We start from the raw sequence: 19,702 nt of genomic DNA on the forward strand, positions 1-19,702 counted from the left end.
AATTAGGCTTGTTTTTATTAGAGATTAGTACATCATGTTAGTTTAGTTTAGAAAGACTTAAAAAAAATAAAATGGGAATCATAAATATCAGCTCCATCACTGCTTAAACAGAGCAGCCATCACTGCTGTCAACCTTATGTCTTTGTTCATGACACATCACATCTTTGAATTATCAATGTTGACCTGACCTGGCTGACCTAGAAATTGAATAATTATTTCAAAGGATTTTATTAAATGTCTGTCTATTCATGTTCACATATATTCAGTTTTTGTTGGAAGGTCCTCAAATTTCTGAGTTCAGTTTAGGCACTGAACTACTATAGAAATGAAAAACTATACAGAGGTGTAAATAAACTTGTGAGGGCTATTAGTGTAGAGAAATGGCCTTAAACCTTTCTGACATTTATACAAGCTTGAATGTCATTTCATTATGTTTTTGCAGCATCTATGGATTACAAGCTATGGTATATGTTAAGGATATGCAATGTTCAAGTAAATTAATGAAATACTTGCTTATGTGCAATTTTATCCTTTCTGTATAATGAAATGAATCACATTTCTGTTAGAGGGTTTTCATGAAATATCGTGTAGCTCCCTTTCACTTCTCCTGGGTCTGTTAGAAGATTAGCCTCTTTCATAGGTCACATCATGGGAAAACACTATGAGAAGGGGAGAAGAGAAGTTAGGGAACATCTTGTGTGTTAGCTTATCCTATAGTGTAGCTAAATACCATCTCTGCATATTCATTTGGCATCAAGTCCTTCAAGATATGGGGAGCAGGGGGTGGAGTAGAGAAACAGTAACATCAGATGTGCAGGAAGATGTAAGTCATGTGAAATTTTTCCTTTCTTTCTTCTCCATCTCATTTAATTGCCATTTATCTTTCCCATGGCTCAGACCAAAAGTCTTGGAGACAACCTTGAGACAACAAACTTTCTTTATCTCACCCCTACTACTGATTTCTTAGAAATCAGTTCGCTCTAGTTTTAAAATTTATTTATCCAACAGAGAAACAACAACAAGAGATCTGAACAACAAAATTAATAACTGAGCTATGTAGAACACAGAATCAACAATGACAGAATTTATCTTCCTTTTAATGCCCATGAATGCTTAGCAAAATTGACCATATGATGAATTATAAAGCAAGGTGCACAAGTTTCAAAGGATGGGAATCTTTCAGTGTATTCTCAGATTATAGTAGAATTAAATGATTTAAGAAAGAAAAAAATGAAACTATTATGATACTAACATTAAGCGTCATACCAGTGAACCTAATGAATCTCATTCACACTAAAGACTTTTCAGTTTGCATTAGCAGGGCTCCTTGTACCTTAATTAGTTATTATTATTGGCTATCCTTAATAAGAAATGCTGATGTAAAAGTAGATTCAGATGTCACCAAGTCAAGAAATAGCTCAAGAGGTTGATGTCTGTGTAAATAAACACATTAGATATGGTTAATGTAATTAAACTTGGAGTGGTATTTTAAAGTCAAAATAACTATTAATTTACAACTTAGCTCAGAACTTAGCCATCTAAATTTGCTTAAGACCTTAGCAAGTTGTTGTAGAGACAAATGGAAAGATATTAGGTTGCTAAGTGATTACTGTAATTTTGATAATTTTCTTTAAAGCTCTGTTTGTGTACATTAAAATATGTTTACCTTGGAGTCTTATTGCAACCTGATCCAATTAAACAATATCAATATCAGAGTGCACACCCAATTAAAACAAGAGGAGTCAGGTGCTATATGTTCCCTGTGTTATTTCTTTATTGAATTTTTTGAATTACTCTAGTCAGAGATGCCTACTCAGTAATGATTTACTAATTGAAGAAGCATCTCTTCAAACTATCTCCCCATTGCTCCCTGTGTCAGCACCTGCTTTTCATTCATCCTAGCTTAAACATTCTACCTTTGATTCAGACCTAAGATTACTACTAAAATGCTCATACTCAGGAAACATGTCTATTAGCTATGTAACTCCTTGGTCTCGCCAATATAGGCTTTAACATCAGTTTCTCCAAAACCAGGGGAGAGGAAACATGGCAGGTACAGAATGTGTATGTCTGGCGTGTGCATACTGGCTCTAGAAGGACCTAGTAGTTACAGTAGTTATGTCTAAAGTGGGATTTAGATGTGGGTTAGCATCTTCCTTTACTTGGTGCAAAAATGCCATCATCATAAAAATGCACTTATAATTTTAAGATATGACCAAGTAGTTTTAAATACTACGCAGTTAAGTGGCCAATTTCAATGATCCTCCCTTGATCTTACCACTTTTTTTATAACTGCATTTTTAAAATTCTGTATGTCCCATATACCAAATCTGATTGTTAAAATCTTGGAATAAAACCTAAACTGCCTGGTTTAGGGTCGTAAGGGAATTTAGACAAATATCATTCATTAAATCACTCAAAAGATATTTCATTGTAGTGGGCAATTTGACAGACAGTGAGTATATATAGAATAAAGAATTTAAAATCACTGCTTTATGAAACTTACAATGTAGTGCAGAGGAGGGTGTTCATCAAAGTCAAACAAATGTAAAAGAATAAAATCATGACTACTATGAGGAAGTCTTGGTGGTGGGAATTTCTGTGAGAAAATTGTGTTTGAGCTGAGATCTGAAAAATAGGAGCTATTCAGGGAACCTTCTCAATATTTGACTAATTCTCCAGGAATAGTACCAGTTCCTCAAAGCCTTTATTATTACAGTTTTAGTTATCATTACTTTGAAAAGGTATTGTAGATAGTTTTCTTTTTTTTAATGATTATTCTGAGTTGAGATAATATCATTTTAATGCTATTTTCATTGGGCCATCGAAAGAGCAACACAAGGGAAAAATAAGGAAAATGTGTGAATGGTTATTTTTCATTTTCTTGGCTCTTGGGCTCATTAATTTTAATGTTACACCAGGCAATTTCTTTAACGTTTTATAAAAGGAGTAGGGATCAGCATGTCTCTGCTCCTCACTACCAAGGAACATGTAGTTTCTGTCCCCACTGAATATCCTTCCTTTTTAAAAAAAGTTTATTTATTTATTTTGAGAGAGAGAGACAGTGTGAGGGGGGAGGGACAAAGAGGGTGGGAGAGAGAGAATCCCAAGCAGGCTCCATGCTGTCATGACAGAGCCCGATGTGAGGCTGAAACCCACGAAACCGTGAGATCATGACCTGAGCCAAAACCAAGAGTTGGACGCTTAACCAACTGAGCCACCCAGGCACCCCACTATCCTTCCCCTTTGAAGTGTACATTTATATTGTCTTTTCTCATCTTCATCATCATGAACTCTGTCCCACCACATCTCCAGCACAAAATTCAAATTCTTTGGATTGACTAATAGGTTAGTCAAAAAGTAGCTCTCTGCTTCATCATCATCCTGGGTGAGTTAACATTCTAGTTAATGTGCCTTCTAATACCTCACCCTTACAATTCCTCAGCCCCTACTAAACTACTGACTTTTAGCTCTACATAAGCCTCCCATAATGACACCCTGGAGCTTAGCTTCACTATAGCTATTCTCCAGTATTTTAAAACCATAGACTTTGTAACTCTGACCACAACCTACTTACTATCTACCAACTCCTTTCTGCCTACAGAAGTGGCAGTTTAGTTACTATCCCTTTATGTTCTCCTAATTACCTGATTGCCTTCTGTTAAAACTTGAGCCTACTCTTAGCATAGGATTAGGTTGATGATACCCCCCTAGACTTCCCAGTCTTTTCCCTCCTTGACCGTCTTCGGGGCTCTCCTTCCAAAAGTTCAGGTCTGATTAGCTTACCCAAAAATATATCTTTTAGTTGCTCCTCTGGGCTCCTGAACATTGGTTGAGAAATTACTAAACCATGCTGATTGGTCTCTTCAGATTCCTGCTATTCAAACTCAAATGGGTTTTCATAGCTATTTGACAATTCTTGTTTTCTAGTTATTCTAAATCTTTGTGCTCTCCCCTGAATTCCTTAACTTCAACCCTAGCGCTGCCTTCATACTCTTAGCAGGTGACTTTATCTCCTAATTTATAGAGTTTTTAAGAACATACATTGTTTGATGTTCCTCAGTTTTTAAAAAATAGTCTAGATACCTTTACTTTCCATTTTCTCTTAGGAAGAAATATCCCTCCTCTTATATAATAAATAAAACACTGTTTCATTTAGATTTTTCTCTAGTTATTTATGTACTATTGGAACATAGTACACAGTTGGTTTATTTAAACTAATATTAGATTTAGCAGTCAGTCTTATCCCTACCTGTGAAATGAAAGTATAAATAGTCTTTGTTTATGTGGGTTTCATGAGTAATGATGGTTTATAAGCTTTTAGTGGGTCTGAGAACTTAGGGTCTGAAGTCAAGTGTCTGCTCTTTCTCTATTAGGACTCTTGAACCCAGCCTATCTTTTACCTTTACCTTCCATTCTTAAAAGGAAACTTGAGGACAGCGGAAGAGTCAGAATAGTGTCTTCTACTCAATGCTGTGATCCTGGAGCAAACATTTCTCAGCCCCGTTGCTATGAAAAGGAAGCATTGGTGGGGCTCTTTGGAGCCAGGCTTGGTCTCTGGAAAAAACTCTTTTCTTGGTAAGATAGCCAATTAGAAAGTTTACATGAAGGAATTCATTACAATGGCAGCTTGATTTACTGGGAAAATATGTTCAGATTTGAACTGAAAGTGTTTTGGGGTTGTTTTTTCTTTCTTGTTTCTTTGTTTTTAATTGACTGGGACTCTTGAAGAGCCTTCATCAAATAAATGGAATGGAAAATTCCAAATAGTCCATCAAGTAATCTAGTGGAAAATTGCTTAAGGTGAGGTCTTTTCAGCAAGAAGCGTTTTCTATTCTTTCTGCTGCCAGATTTGAAGACTTCCAGTTATATCATTCTATCAGCTACTAAATTTTTAGTGTGTTGATTTTTAAAAAGCAAATGCATTCTTCAACTCTGAATCATGTCATTTTAGGTGAACACAATAAAATCTAGAGAAGAAAATTATAATCACACTATAAACACTATTTTATAACCTTTTTTTTTAAATGGAAAAACACATTGTGAAAATTTTTAATGGATTTAAAATTCATTAAATACTTAAGTGGATTTAAGTATTATTTAATAGCATTATCTTTGTTTTATTTATTTATTTTATATGGAACGCTTCACGAATTTGCGTGTCATCCTTGTGCAGGGGCCATGCTAATCTTCTCTGTATCGTTCCAATCTTAGTATATGTGCTGCTGAAGTGAGCACTAATAGCATTGTCTTTAAAGATGAATGATTGGTTGGTTGTATCCTATATTTTTAGTTTATTAGCTTACATATCGAAACGAGATAGTGGCAAACTCAACCATAGCCTTAGTTGAAAGAGCAAACTGCTGAAAAAGTAATTGGTGCTAATGGCTCTAAACTGGTATCATTTGTTTCTATATTACCAGAAACTGGTACAAAGCCTGGTATATAGTAGGCATGCAGTAAATGTTGAATTTAATTTTTGCACACATTTTTATTATTAAATATGGGTTCTAAGTAAAAGAAACTCTCAGTGTTTAGTCTCATTCTTTTGTTTGCTTTACTTACAGATGATTTATGAATAGAGTTTGATATTGCAGTTCATTACCATGGTAACAATCATAATATCACAAACTCCAGACTTTTTAAATGACACTTAATAAGTGGGAAAAGGGATGAATAAGTGTTTCATTTGTATAGTGACATCATGATGGCTAGCAGTGATAGAAAAAGAAATAACATAGGTATTCAGATAAAAATTTTTAAGTTTGACTACTTTTTGAGCCATAGGAGAGTTTTTTGAAGTTATTGGATTTCAGAGATGGATATATTTGGCTTATCTATAATTTATAAAACATTATCAATAAAAAAGTTACAGGATTTATAGGATTTAGAATCAAGAGAGCTGGATTTTAGGTTCTCCTCTGTGAGGAGTTAATGCCATCATATAATATTTCTGAGTTTTAATTTATAAAGTGTGGACAATATTCCACTGACAACAGCACAGGGTTGCATCAGCAGTACCAAATGAAGTTATACATGTGAACACATATTTTAAAGCATGATGCAAATTACAGATATAAGATGTTACTGTCCTTCATATGGAAGCTGATTTACCGTGATTTTCTATGACCTAAACATGATGGAGAGTGGATCCTTGGTTTGCAATATGTGTCACTCCATCTCAGAATGGGGTTTCTTTTTGGGATATGAAAATGTTTTAAATTTGATTCTGGCGATCATTGTGTAGCTTTGTGAATATAATAAAAACCACCAAATCTTAACACTTTATTTAATTTTTTAAATTTTAGTGTAGTTGACACACAATGTTACATTAGTTTCAGGAGTACAACATAGTGATTTGACAAGTTCATACATTGTTCTGTGTTCATGACAAGTATAACTACCATCTGTCCCATTACATCACTATTACAGTATCGTTGACGGTATTCCTTATGCTGTGTCTTTTATTCTTGTGACTTATTCATTCCACAACTGGGGGCTTGTATTTCCTACTCCCCTTTACCCATTTTGCCCTCCCTCCCCACCCTTCTTTCCTCTGGCAGCCATAAGTTTGTTCTCTGTATTTATAGGTCTGATTCTGCTTTTTTGTTTATTCGTTTTTTTTTTTCTTCTCCTCCTCCTGCCCCTCCCTCTCCCCTCTACTCCCCTTCCTCCTCCTCCTGCTGCTGCTGCTGCTTTTTCTTCTTCTTCTTCTTCTTCTTCTTCTTCTTCTTCTTCTTCTTCTTCTTCTTCTTCTTCTTCTTCTTCTTATTCCACATATGAGTGGAATCATATGGCATTTGGCTTTCTCAGTCTGGCTTATTTCATTTAGCATAATATCCTCTAGGTCCATCTACGTTGTCTCAAATGACATGATTTCATCCTTTTTTATGTCTGTGTATAGTCCACTATGTGTGTGTGTGTGTGGGGGGGCTGCCTTTGTATCCTGGCTATTTTGAATAATGCTGTAATAAACATAGTGGTGCATATATATTTTTAAATTAGTGTTTTTGTTTTCTTTGGGAAATACCCAGTAGTGGAATTATTGGATCATATGGTATTTCTATTTTTAGTTTTTTGAGGACCCTTCATACTCACAGTGGCTATACCAGTTTACATTCCTACCACCAGTATATAAGGGTTCCTTTTTCTTTACATCCTTGCCAATACTTGTTACTTTTTGTCTTTTTGTAAATCACACACTTTAAGTGGATGAACTGAATGGTATATTCATTAAATTTCAGTAAAATTGTTCTTTTTAAAAATCCCGTCAGTCATACCTGCCACTAAATAATTTTGACTTGGTATCTTTTCATGTGGAACTCAATAGTCTGGCCATATTAGTGGGTTTCTGTTCTTACACTTCCTCTCTACTGTCTCTCAAAAAAATCAGACCCTCTGACTTGATAAAACAGGATTCTGCTTCCTTTAACCCCTAAGGAGGCAATCTCATGTACTGGTTAGGGACCAGGCTGCTAGAGCACATGTTCAAGTGTAAGCTTTGTCACTTTCAAGCTGTTTAATGACGATGCTCTGGTTATTCTCTATGGTGAGAGTATGGAAGAGTTGTCTTATGTGCTTTCAGTGAGGCATTGTAGTACAGGACTTAGGGGATTGCCTGCCACATTTAAGAGTGGCTCTTACTGTGATGATCTGGATCTAAACTGTGGCCCTACTTGCTATATCTCCAAACTTATTACAGTTTTCTGATAAAGAGCTTACCCTTGATGACTGTATAATTTACCAGTAGAAAACATGGATAGAAACTTCAAATGAAAGCATTTTCCTTAATGATTGCCCAACTCAGATATTTATTCAAGGATTTTTTTCCCCTGATATGATTAATACCCTTAGAAGGCAGAAACAGCTATAGTCCTTTAGATACTTTGCTTTTGTGTATGTGTGATGGGAGAACATGTGTATGTTAAATAGCATTTTTGTCTTCTTGATATATGTGTGATACAATATATATCCCAGTATAGCCTTTGTGTGACCCAGTGAATGTACCTGGAACATGGTAATGTTCAATAAATACTTAAAAATAAATGGATCAGTGGGCTCAGATAATACGAGTTTATTCCAGTTTCAGTGAACTCATGCCTTGGTGCTTAATAGCAAACCTGCTATGATGTTATCACCATCACCTTGTGTTTATACATTGCATTTTGTTTTTCAAAGAACATTTACATCTTATTTTTATAATAGCATGATATGGGTAAGATATGTATGTTATGATTTCAATTATGAATGTCATAATTGCATATGCTTTTATATATGCTTTTGTAATGCATCATTTTCATAAGTTGTATATTAAACTCATTTCATCCTTGGAAGAATTTTATGAGATAGATTGGACAGGTAATACAGTTATTCTTTTCAAAGGACAAAAAAAAATTACCACAACTTTAAGGAACTTAAATAATAATAGAATTAGACAAATTTTGGAGTTGAGCCAAGAACAGACTTAACCTTTCATTTTGTCTTGGGTTACATGCTCATCCTGATACCAACCTTTGTGGCCTGAAGGAGGCAGTGATAGATCTATCTATCTATCTAGCTAGCTAGTAGCTATTTATAGTTTATTTATTTTGAGAGAGAGAGAGAGAGAGAGCACATGCATGAGTAGGGGAGGGGCAGAGAAAGAGGGAGAGGGAGAGGGAGAGGGAGAGAGAGAGAGAGAGAGAGAGAGAGAGAGAGAGAGAGAATCTCAAGCAGGCTCCACATTGTCTGTGCAGAGAGGCAGTGCTTGAATTGGCCAGACCTGGCACATAGTCTCTTCTTAGAGCCTTCGAACTACATGGACTGTGAGTAGTGAGGGATAACTCTTCAAGTGAAAATATGATACTGTTTTCAGAAGAGGGATTGGATACTGGGTTGGCAAAAACAATAGCTGAGCATTTTGCCATCTATCTAGCCTTTACCACATTGCTTGTGATTTGGCTTTCTGTATTTCTGTAAATACCTGTTTATGAAATGGTCATTTCTAACTTGTTTTATCACCTATTCCTTTCCTCTAATGCCCCTAACAAATTATACCCAGACCATACAAAACATTCTTATAGATTTGGAGCAGTCATGCTTGCTGAAGCCCTATTTTAGTTGAAGAATTTTATTTTAATATCTTTGGAAAATTTAAATTTCACAATCAGGAAACATTGCCTTTAAGTAAGAGACAAAAGAAAAAACAAACAGAAACCACGTGTAAGAACAAATGGATAATTTTTTTAGAAGTAAATAAACTAGAAGTACAATGACTTTGAGAAGTAAAGAAAATTTGAAGTCTTTTTCAGAGGGTTAAAAATTTTAAAAAAGAGCTAAAAGTTTGAAAATAATATATATAATAGTGAATTGAATAATCAACAAAATAGCAGAAATTATTGAATATATAGGACTTATAAAAGTCACACATATATGTTTAAATATCATTAGGACTGGAAAAAATGTTGCTATAATGTAAATGTTTATGTATATGCAAGAAACTGTATTATGGTGTAAACACTTAAGCCACACAGCAGTTACTTTATATGAAATAACATGAAACATACTATAATCTAAACAACTTTTGCATGTTTGTTCTTTATTATGTTTCATATTAAAATGTACACTATGTATTTTAAAACAGTGTAAGTTAAATTTATATATATATTACTTTGGATAATTTAAGAGATTTTCAAGGTATATTTTGGATATGTATATATTTTACTACATAGAAATTGACGTTAGATTCTAAACATCTTGTAACCTGTAAAGAGCGGAAACTGACTTGTATTAAAATTACTTAAAAGCATTGTCTATACCCCAAGATTGTAAATTTGGAAACTCCTCAGGAGCAGAAATCTATATTCAAAATAATCCATAGGTAAGTGTTACACCTGAGAGAAATTTTTCATATTGCAAACACTCATAGATTAAGTGAGTCCCCAGTCACTTGGTTTATCTACCAAGCTTTCATAGGTGGGTGGTGCAAATGGTTCTAATGCAACATCCATTTTCACCTGGAGCTAATGAACATGTATCTTAGGTGGCCTAACTCATTAGACACTAAACATTATTGCAAAACTATATAGTATTTTATGTTTTTGCACTTAAACAGCGAGTCCACTGGTTGAATGGAATCAACACACAGTAGACCAATCTCAAATATTTCTAGAACTGGGTGGTGATAGGAGCCTACTCTCTGGTGAGTATTTACACATGAAACAAAATCCACACAAGACAGTTTTCCATTTCTAGCCATTTGCCTGTATTTGGTACCATGAGAAACTTAATAATTTGAAGTTGCCATGGAGAATAGAAAGAATAACCAGAAGGAAAGGAAAAGAGTGAATAATGGACTTGGGAAGAATCACATGGAGACGATTCTCACTAGAGAACAATGAGACATTGTGGCATTGCATTAAATTATTGCTAAGACATTTAGAATTCCAAAAATCTGGAGTCTACTGGGTGCTGTGTGAATAAGAAAGAAATTGGTCACAGTTTGGCTAAGGGATAATTTTAGTTGATGATGCAACAAAGTCAATAGGTCATGGGAGTTCCATTATCTTTCATTTAGCTGACCTCTTTTAATGAAGAGCAAAGTATTGACACAGGCCTATCAAAGATGTATAACTGATCCTTGTTTGGAGATTTTAGAGACTAGACATACTAGCTTGGTTTCTTTCTGTTTTCCCTCCTGATCCCAGAGGAGACAAGTCTGTAATTAGAGCTGCAAGAATAAATTTGGGCAGATGGTTTAAAAATCTTTTCAGGGGATTTGTTTTGATAATTCAGTGTTGTCAGGGTTGGATCCCTTTCCAGACCTCTGGGCCCCAGTTATTTGTCCTGATTTCTTCCAATCTCTTAATGCTACTGACTGTGACCCCTACTCTGCTGTGCCCTGGGACTTTGTGCTTTGTATCTATAGGTGTGTCTAACTAAGTTTAACAGTCTTCTAGGAATGGTCCTTATGACATTGCTTTGTTGTAGAGGGTCTCTTTTAGTCCTTCTATCCAAAAGAGCCCTGTATGAATTTCATTACTTAAACATTGATATTGTTATATTTTTTCTAAAAAATTCTCCACAGAATCTGTGCTCAACTTTCTAATGTGTGGTACTCAGACTTTTAGCTTTTAGCACTTTAAGCTTTCTAATTATGTTATAATGGCTACAGAACTAAGATGATTGCCATTCCAACACTGTTCCAGATGGATGGGAGATCTTGAACTTATTATACATATCATGTCCTAGGTCAGGTTTTCTTTCCTTCCTGTACCACTATCATTTACTCAGAGCTCTACCCTTTCTTTCAGGGAGATATAAGGGTCCTAAACTGTTGAAAGGGAAATTATTCTATATAAGGTAGGTAGGATGGGAGTTGAGCAAGTTTTGAAAGCACATAGGCATCATTCTTGATGGACTCCCACAGAGTCCATCATCAGTGAGAAGGACAACTAAGGCAGTGCTTCAGAGCAGGTGTTATGCAGTTCTCAGTACATGCAGACTAAAATGTCTCTAAGCACCTAAAACATGATACAACCACTGACTCTCCTCCCAGCTGCTCCCTGTTTCTCACTAGTCTGTGTGATACTGTATGACACAAAGAATTGCCCAGGCAGGTTGTTTAGTGTCTACAATCCAATTCCAGTACTCCAATCATTTTCCCTGTCTCTATACTCTACCCTGTGGAATCTTTACCTAGTTTGGGAATCTGTGTATGTGTGTTGGGAAGGGGACTTGAATCTTCTAAATATTTTCTGCCCCTTTTTTGTACTGTTGATTTCCAACTTGAAAGTCAAGGATTTGTTACCTTTGTTCTCTGATTTCAAACTGCCAAGGCTAGGCGTTCAAGTGACTGAATCATAGTGGACTGACTGGAGCTCAATGGTTAACACTTCAAAATGGTAACACCTTCCTCTTTATCTTCTGGCTTTATTTTTTTCTCCAAATTTTTATTTAAATACTATTTGGTTAACATATAGTGTAATATTGATTTCAGGATTAGAATTCAGTGATTCATATAACATATAACACCCAAGGCTCATCATAACAAGTGCCCTCCTTAATACCCATCACCCATTTAGCCCATCTCCCACCCACCTCCCTCCCTCAACCCTCAGTTTGTTCTCTGTTGTTAAGAATCTCTTATGGTTTGCTTCCCTCTCTCTTCCCCCCACCTCCCCTACATTCATATGTTTTGTTCCCTAAATTCCACATATGAATGAAATAATATGGTATTTGTCTTTCTCTTACTGACTGATTTCACTTAACATAATATACTCTAACTCTATCCATGTCATAGCAAATGGCAAGATTTCATTATTTTTGAGAGACGAGATGTGGTATATATATATATATATATATACACACACACATATACACCCACACCACATATTCTTTATATATATAAATATATATATTCTTTTATATATATATCTATATATATATATATATATCTATATATCTATATCTATATATCTATATCTATATCTATATCTATATCTATCTATATACATACCACATATTCTTTATCCATTCTACAGTCAGTAGACACTTGGGTTCTTTCCATAGTTTGGCTGTTGTTGATAATGCTGCTACAAACATTGGGGTGCATGTACCCCTTTGACTCTATTTTTGTATCCTGTGGGTAAATACCTAGTAGTGCAATTGCTAGATCATAGGGTAGTTCTATTTGTAGCTTTTTGAGGAAACTCCATACTGTTTTTCAGAATGGCTGCACCAGTTTGCATTCCCACCAACTGTGTAAGAGGGTTTTCCCCTTTCTCTGCATCCTTGCCAACATCTGTTGTTTCCTGTGTTGTTAATTTTAGCCATAATGACAGGTGTGAGGTGGTATTTCATCATGGTTTTGATTTATATTTCCCTGATGATGAGTAATGTAGAGAATCTTTTCATGTGTCTGTTAGCCATCTAGATTAGGATATCTTCTTTGGAAAAAATGTCTATTCATGTCTTCTGACCATTTCTTAACTGGATTATTTGTTTTTTGAGTGTTGAGTTTGATATGTTCTTTTTTTCCCTGAGAGAGAGAAAGAGAGCACACAGCAAGGGAGAGGCAGAGAGAGAGAGAGAGAGAGAGAGAGAGAGAGAGAGAGAGAGAGAAAATCCTAAGCTGGCTCTGCACTGTCAGCACAGAGCCCAATGCAGGGCTCACTTCCACAAATAAATGTCAGGTCAGGGATCATGACCTGAGCGGAAATTAAGAGTCAGATGCTTAACCAGCTTAGCCACTCAGGTGCCCTGAGTTTGATAAGTTCTTTATAGGTTTTGGATACTAACCCTTTAACAGATATGTCTTTAGCAAATATCTTTCCCTGTTCCATTGGTTGCCTTTTAGGTTTGCTGATTGTTTCCTTTGCTGTGCAGAAGTTTTGTTTTGTTTTGTTTTGTGGTTTTTTTGTGTTTTGTTTTTTTTTAAATCTTGATGAAGTCCCAATAGTTAATGTTTGCATTTGTTTCTCTTACCTCTGGCAACATGTCTAGTAAGAAGTGGCTCCAGCTGAGGTCAAAGAGGTTTCTGGTGTGTTCTCCTCTAGGCTTTTCTTCGTTTCCTGTCTCACATTTAGGTCTTTCATCCAATTTTGAACTTATTTTTGTGTATGATGTAAGAAAGTGGTTCAATTTCATTCTTCTGCATATTGTTGTGAGGCTTCCCAACACCATTTGGTAAAGAGATTGTCTTTTTTCCATTGGGTATTCTTTCCTGCTTCATTGAAGATTAGTTGACCATATAGTTGTGGGTCCATTTCTAGGTTTTTCAGTTCTGTTCCATTGATATATGTGTCTGTTTTTGTGCCAGTACCATATTGTCTTGATGACTACAGCTTGTAATATAGCTTGAAGTTGGAATTGTGAGGTCTCCTGCTTTGCTTTTAATTTTCAGGATTACTTTGGCTATTTGGGGTCTTTTATGGTTCCATACGAATTTTAGATTGTATGTTCTAAAAAAACATGTGAAAAATGTGGGTGTTATTTTGATAGGGGTTGCATTAAATATATAGATTTCTTTGAATAGTATAGACATTTTAGCAATATTTGTTCTGCCAATACATCAACATATAATGTTTTTTTCCATTTCTTTGTGTCCTTTTCAATTTCCTTTATAAGTGTTACATAGTTTTCAGAGTACAGATCTTAACCTCTTTGGTTAGGTTTATTCCTAGGCATCTTATGGTTTTTGGTGCAATTGTAAATGGGATTGATTCCTTTATTTCTTTTTCTGCTGCTTCATTATTGGTGTATAGAAATGCAACCAATTTCTGTACATTGATTTCATATCCTGTGACTTTGCTGAATTCATGTATTAATTCTAGCAGTTTTTTGGTGAAGTCTTTCAGGTTTTCTACATAAAGTATCATGCTATCTGTAAATAGTGAAAGTTTGACTTCTTCGTTGCTGATTTGAATGCCTTTTATTTCTTTTTGTTGTCTGATTGCTGAGGCTAAGACTTCCAGTACTATGTTAAATAGTAATGGTGAGAGTGGACATCCATGTCTTGATCCTAATCATAGAGGAAAAGCTCTCTGTTTTTCTCCATTGAGGATGATATTAGCTGTGGGGTTTTTTTTGTATATGGCTTTTATGATGTTGAGGTATGAGGGTTTTTATCAAGAATGATGCTGTATTTTGTCAAATGCTTTTTCTTCATCTATTGAGGGGATCATATGGTTTTTATCCTTTCTTTTTTTAAATGTGGTGTATCACATTGATTGATTTTCAGATATTGAACCAGCCCTGTAGCCCAGGAATAAATACCACTTTATTATGGTGAATAATTCTTTTAATGTACTGTTGGATTCTATTTGTTAGTATCTTATTGAGAATTTTTGCATCCATGTTCATAAGGAATATTGGCCTATAATTCTCCTATGTGGTGGGGTCTTTGGTTTTGGAATCAAGGTAATGCTGGCCTCATGGAATGAATTTGGAAGTTTTCCTTCCATTTATGTTTTTTGGAACAGATTGAAAAGGAAAGGTATTAACTTTGCTTTAAATGTCTGGTAGAATTTTCCTGGGAAGCCACCTGGAGAGAGTTTTGTTTGTTGGGAGATTTTTGATCATTGATTCAATTTCTTTCCTGGTTTAAAAAAAATTTTTTTTTTTTAATGTTTTTTATTTATTTTTGGGACAGAGAGAGACAGAGCATGAACGGGGGAGGGGCAGAGAGAGAGGGAGACACAGAATCGGAAACAGGCTCCAGGCTCCGAGCCATCAGCCCGGAGCCTGACGCGGGGCTCGAACTCACGGACCGCGAGATCGTGACCTGGCTGAAGTCGGACGCTTAACCGACTGCGCCACCCAGGCACCCTCTTTCCTGGTTTTAAGTGTGTTCAAATTTTTGATTTCTTCCTGTGAGTTTCTAGGAATTTGTCCATTTCTTTCAGATTGTCCAGTTTGTTGGCATATGATTTTTCATGGTATTCTCTTATAATGGTGGTGTTGGTTGTGATCTCTCCTCTTTCCACCATGATTTTATCTATTTGGGTCCTTTCTCTTTTCTTTCTGGTAAGTCTGGCTAGGGGCTTATCAATTTTATTAATTCTTCCAAAGAACCATCTCTCAGTTTTGTTGATGTGTTCTAATTGTTTTTTGTTTGTTTTTTTGTTTCTGTACTGTTTATTTCTGCTCTAATCTTCATTATTTCCCTCCTGCTGGCTTTAGCCTTCATTTGTTGTTCTTTTTCTGTCTCCTTAAGGTATAAGGTTAGGTTGTGTATTTGAACTTGTCTTGCTTCTTAATGTGGGGCTGATCTGCAATATACTTCCCTCTTAGTACTGCCTTTGCTGCATCTAAAAAGTTTTGGACTTTTGTGTTTTCATTTTCATCGGCTTCCATGTATTTTTTTCTTCTTTAATTTCCTGATTAACCCATTCATTCTTTAGTAGGATGTTCTTTAATCTCCATGTATTTATGGTACTTCTGAATTTTTTCTTTTGGTTAACTTCAAGTTTCATAGTGTTGTGGTCTGAAAATATGCACGGTATGATCTCAGTCTCTGTACTTAGGGTGCCTGGATGGCCCGGTCAGTTGGGCATCTGAGTCTTGATTTCAGTTCAGGTCATGATCCAAGGATTGTGGGACCAAGCCCCGCCTAAGGCTCTGTGCTGATCCTGCAGCCTGCTTAAGATTCTCTCTGTCTCTCTTTCTCCTCTCCTCTCTCTCTCTCTGCCCCCTCCCCCACTTGCACATGATCTCTATACCAAATAAAAAAATAAAAAGTAAAAAATAAAATCTAGTTTATCTGATATAAGTATGGCTCCACCAGCTTTCTTTTAGCATCCATTAGCATGTTAGATGGTTCTCCATTTCCTCACTTTCAGTCTGCAGATGCCTTTAAGTATAAAATGAGTCTCCTCTAGCCAGCATATTGATGGGTCTCTCTCTCTCTCTCTCTCTCTCTCTCTCTCTCTCTCTCTCTCTCTCTCTTTTTAATCCATTCTGATACCCTAGCATGTCTTTTGATTGGAGCATTTAGTCCATTTATATTCAGAGTGATTATTGAAAGGTATGAATTTAGTGCCATTCTATTAGCTGTAAAGTTGGTGTTTCTGATGATGTTCTCTGTTCCTTTCTAGTCTTTGTTGCTTTTCGTCTTTTTTTTTCCACTCAAAAGTCCCCTTTAATATTTCTTGCAGTGCTGGTTTGGTGGTCACGAATTCCTTTTTTTTTTTTTTTTTTTTTTTTTGTCTGGGGAACTCTTTATCTCTCTTTCTATTCTGAATGACAGCTTTGCTGAATAAAGTATTCTTGGCTGCATATTTTTCCCATTCAGCACATTGAATATATCCTGCCACTCCTTTCTGGCCTGCCAAGTTTCTACAGACAGTCTGCTGTGAACCTAAGCTGTCTTCCCTTTTAGGTTAAGGACCCCCCCACCCCCCACCCTGCTGTTTTCAGGATTCATTCCTTGTCTGTGTATTTTGTGAATTTGACTATGATATGTCTTGGTGATGGCCGACTTTTGTTGAATTTAAGGGGAGTTCTCTGTGCTTCTTAGGTTTCAATGTCTGTGTGCTTCCCCAGATTATGGGAAGTTTTCAGCTATAATTTGCTCAAATAAACCTTATGCTCCTTTTTTTCCCCTACTTCTAGGACTCCTATTATATGAATGTTATTATACTCTATGGAGTCACTGAGTTCCCTAAGTCTATCTTCGTGATACAATACCTTTCTTTCCCTCTTTTTTTCAGCTTTATTATTTTCCATAGTTTTGTCTTATGTATTAGTGATTCTTTTCTCTGCTTCATCATCCTCGTTGTCATTACATTCATTTGGTTTTGCATGTCGGTTATAGCATTTTTTATTTTGGCCTGACTAGTTTTTGTTCTTTTTTTTTTATTTATTTATTTATTTATTTATTTATTTATTTATTTATTTTTTAATATATGAAATTTACTGTCAAATTGGTTTCCATACAACACCCAGTGCTCATCCCAAAAGGTGCCCTCCTCAATACCCATCACCCACCCTGCCCTCCCTCCCACCCCCCATCAACCCTCAGTTTGTTCTCAGTTTTTAACAGTCTCTTATGCTTTGGCTCTCTCCCACTCTAACCTCTTTTTTTTTTTTTTTTTTTTCCCTTCCCCTCCCCCATGGGTTTCTGTTACGTTTCTCAGGATCCACATAAGAGTGAAACCATATGGTATCTGTCTTTCTCTGTATGGCTTATTTCACTTAGCATCAAACTCTCCAGTTCCATCCACGTTGCTACAAAAGGCCATATTTCATTTTTTCTCATTGCCACGTAGTATTCCATTGTGTATATAAACCACAATTTCTTTATCCATTCATCAGTTGATGGACATTTAGGCTCTTTCCATAATTTGGCTATTGTTGAGAGTGCTGCTATAAACATTGGGGTACAAGTGCCCCTATGCATCAGTACTCCTGTATCCCTTGGATAAATTCCTAGCAGTGCTATTGCTGGGTCATAGGGTAGGTCTATTTTTAATTTTCTGAGGAACCTCCACACTGCTTTCCAGAGCGGCTGCACCAATTTGCATTCCCACCAACAGTGCAAGAGGGTTCCCGTCTCTCCACATCCTCTCCAGCATCTATAGTCTCCTGATTTCTTCATTTTGGCCACTCTGACTGGCGTGAGGTGGTATCTGAGTGTGGTTTTGATTTGTATTTCCCTGATGAGGAGCGACGTTGAACATCTTTTCATGTGCCTGTTGGCCATCCGGATGTCTTCTTTAGAGAAGTGTCTATTCATGTTTTCTGCCCATTTCTTCACTGGGTTATTTGTTTTTCGGGTGTGGAGTTTGATGAGCTCTTTATAGATTTTGGATACTAGCCCTTTGTCCGATGTGTCATTTGCAAATATCTTTTCCCATTCCGTTGGTTGCCTTTTAGTTTTATTGGTTGTTTCCTTGGCTGTGCAGAAGCTTTTTATCTTCATAAGGTCCCAGTAATTCACTTTTGCTTTTAATTCCCTTGCCATTGGGGATGTGCCGAGTAAGAGATTGCTACGGCTGAGGTCAGAGAGGTCTTTTCCTGCTTTCTCCTCTAAGGTTTTGATGGTTTCCTGTCTCACATTCAGGTCCTTTATCCATTTTGAGTTTATTTTTGTGAATGGTGTGAGAAAGTGGTCTAGTTTCAACCTTCTGCATGTTGCTGTCCAGTTCTCCCAGCACCATTTGTTAAAGAGACTGTCTTTTTTCCATTGGATGTTCTTTCCTGCTTTGTCAAAAATGAGTTGGCCATACGTTTGTGGGTCTAGTTCTGGGGTTTCTATTCGATTCCATTGGTCTATGTGTCTGTTTTTATGCCAATACCATGCTGTCTTGATGATGACAGCTTTGTAGTAGAGGCTAAAGTCTGGGATTGTGATGCCTCCTGCTTTGGTCTTCTTCTTCAAAATTACTTTGGCTATTCGGGGCCTTTTGTGGTTCCATATGAATTTTAGGATTGCTTGTTCTAGTTTCGAGAAGAATGCTGGTGCAATTTTGATTGGGATTGCATTGAATGTGTAGATAGCTTTGGGTAGTATTGACATTTTGACAATATTTATTCTTCCAATCCATGAGCAGGGAATGTCTTTCCATTTCTTTATATCTTCTTCAATTACCTGCATAAGCTTTCTATAGTTTTCAGCATACAGATCTTTTACATCTTTGGTTAGATTTATTCCTAGGTATTTTATGCTTCTTGGTGCAATTGTGAATGGGATCAGTTTCTTTATTTGTCTTTCTGTTGCTTCATTGTTAGTGTATAAGAATGCAACTGATTTCTGTACATTGATTTTGTATCCGGCAACTTTGCTGAATTCATGTATCAGTTCTAGCAGACTTTTGGTGGAGTCTATCGGATTTTCCATGTATAATATCATGTCATCTGCAAAAAGCGAAAGCTTGACTTCATCTTTGCCAATTTGGATGCCTTTGATTTCCTTTTGTTGTCTGATTGCTGATGCTAGAACTTCCAGCACTATATTAAACAGCAGCGGTGAGAGTGGGCATCCTTGTCGTGTTCCTGATCTCAGGGAAAAAGCTCTCAGTTTTTCCCCATTGAGGATGATGTTAGCTGTGGGCTTTTCATAAATGGCTTTTATGATCTTTAAGTATGTTCCTTCTATCCCGACTTTCTCAAGGGTTTTTATTAAGAAAGGGTGCTGGATTTTGTCAAAGGCCTTTTCTGCATCGATTGACAGGATCATATGGTTCTTCTCTTTTTTTTTGTTAATGTGATGTATCACGTTGAT

General features: G+C 36.2%; 1 non-coding gene across 1 annotated transcript; it reads right to left on the reverse strand.

The window, feature by feature from the left end:
* Window positions 1-5,131: 5,131 nt before the first annotated feature.
* Window positions 5,132-5,238, reverse strand: LOC131489392 (U6 spliceosomal RNA). The gene has a single exon (XR_009250528.1). It is a non-coding gene; the product is annotated as a U6 spliceosomal RNA (small nuclear RNA).
* Between the last annotated feature and the right edge of the window lie 14,464 nt (window positions 5,239-19,702).

The sequence above is a fragment of the Neofelis nebulosa genome, chromosome 1 (genome assembly GCF_028018385.1).
Source record: "Neofelis nebulosa isolate mNeoNeb1 chromosome 1, mNeoNeb1.pri, whole genome shotgun sequence".
Classification (NCBI taxonomy): domain Eukaryota; kingdom Metazoa; phylum Chordata; class Mammalia; order Carnivora; family Felidae; genus Neofelis; species Neofelis nebulosa.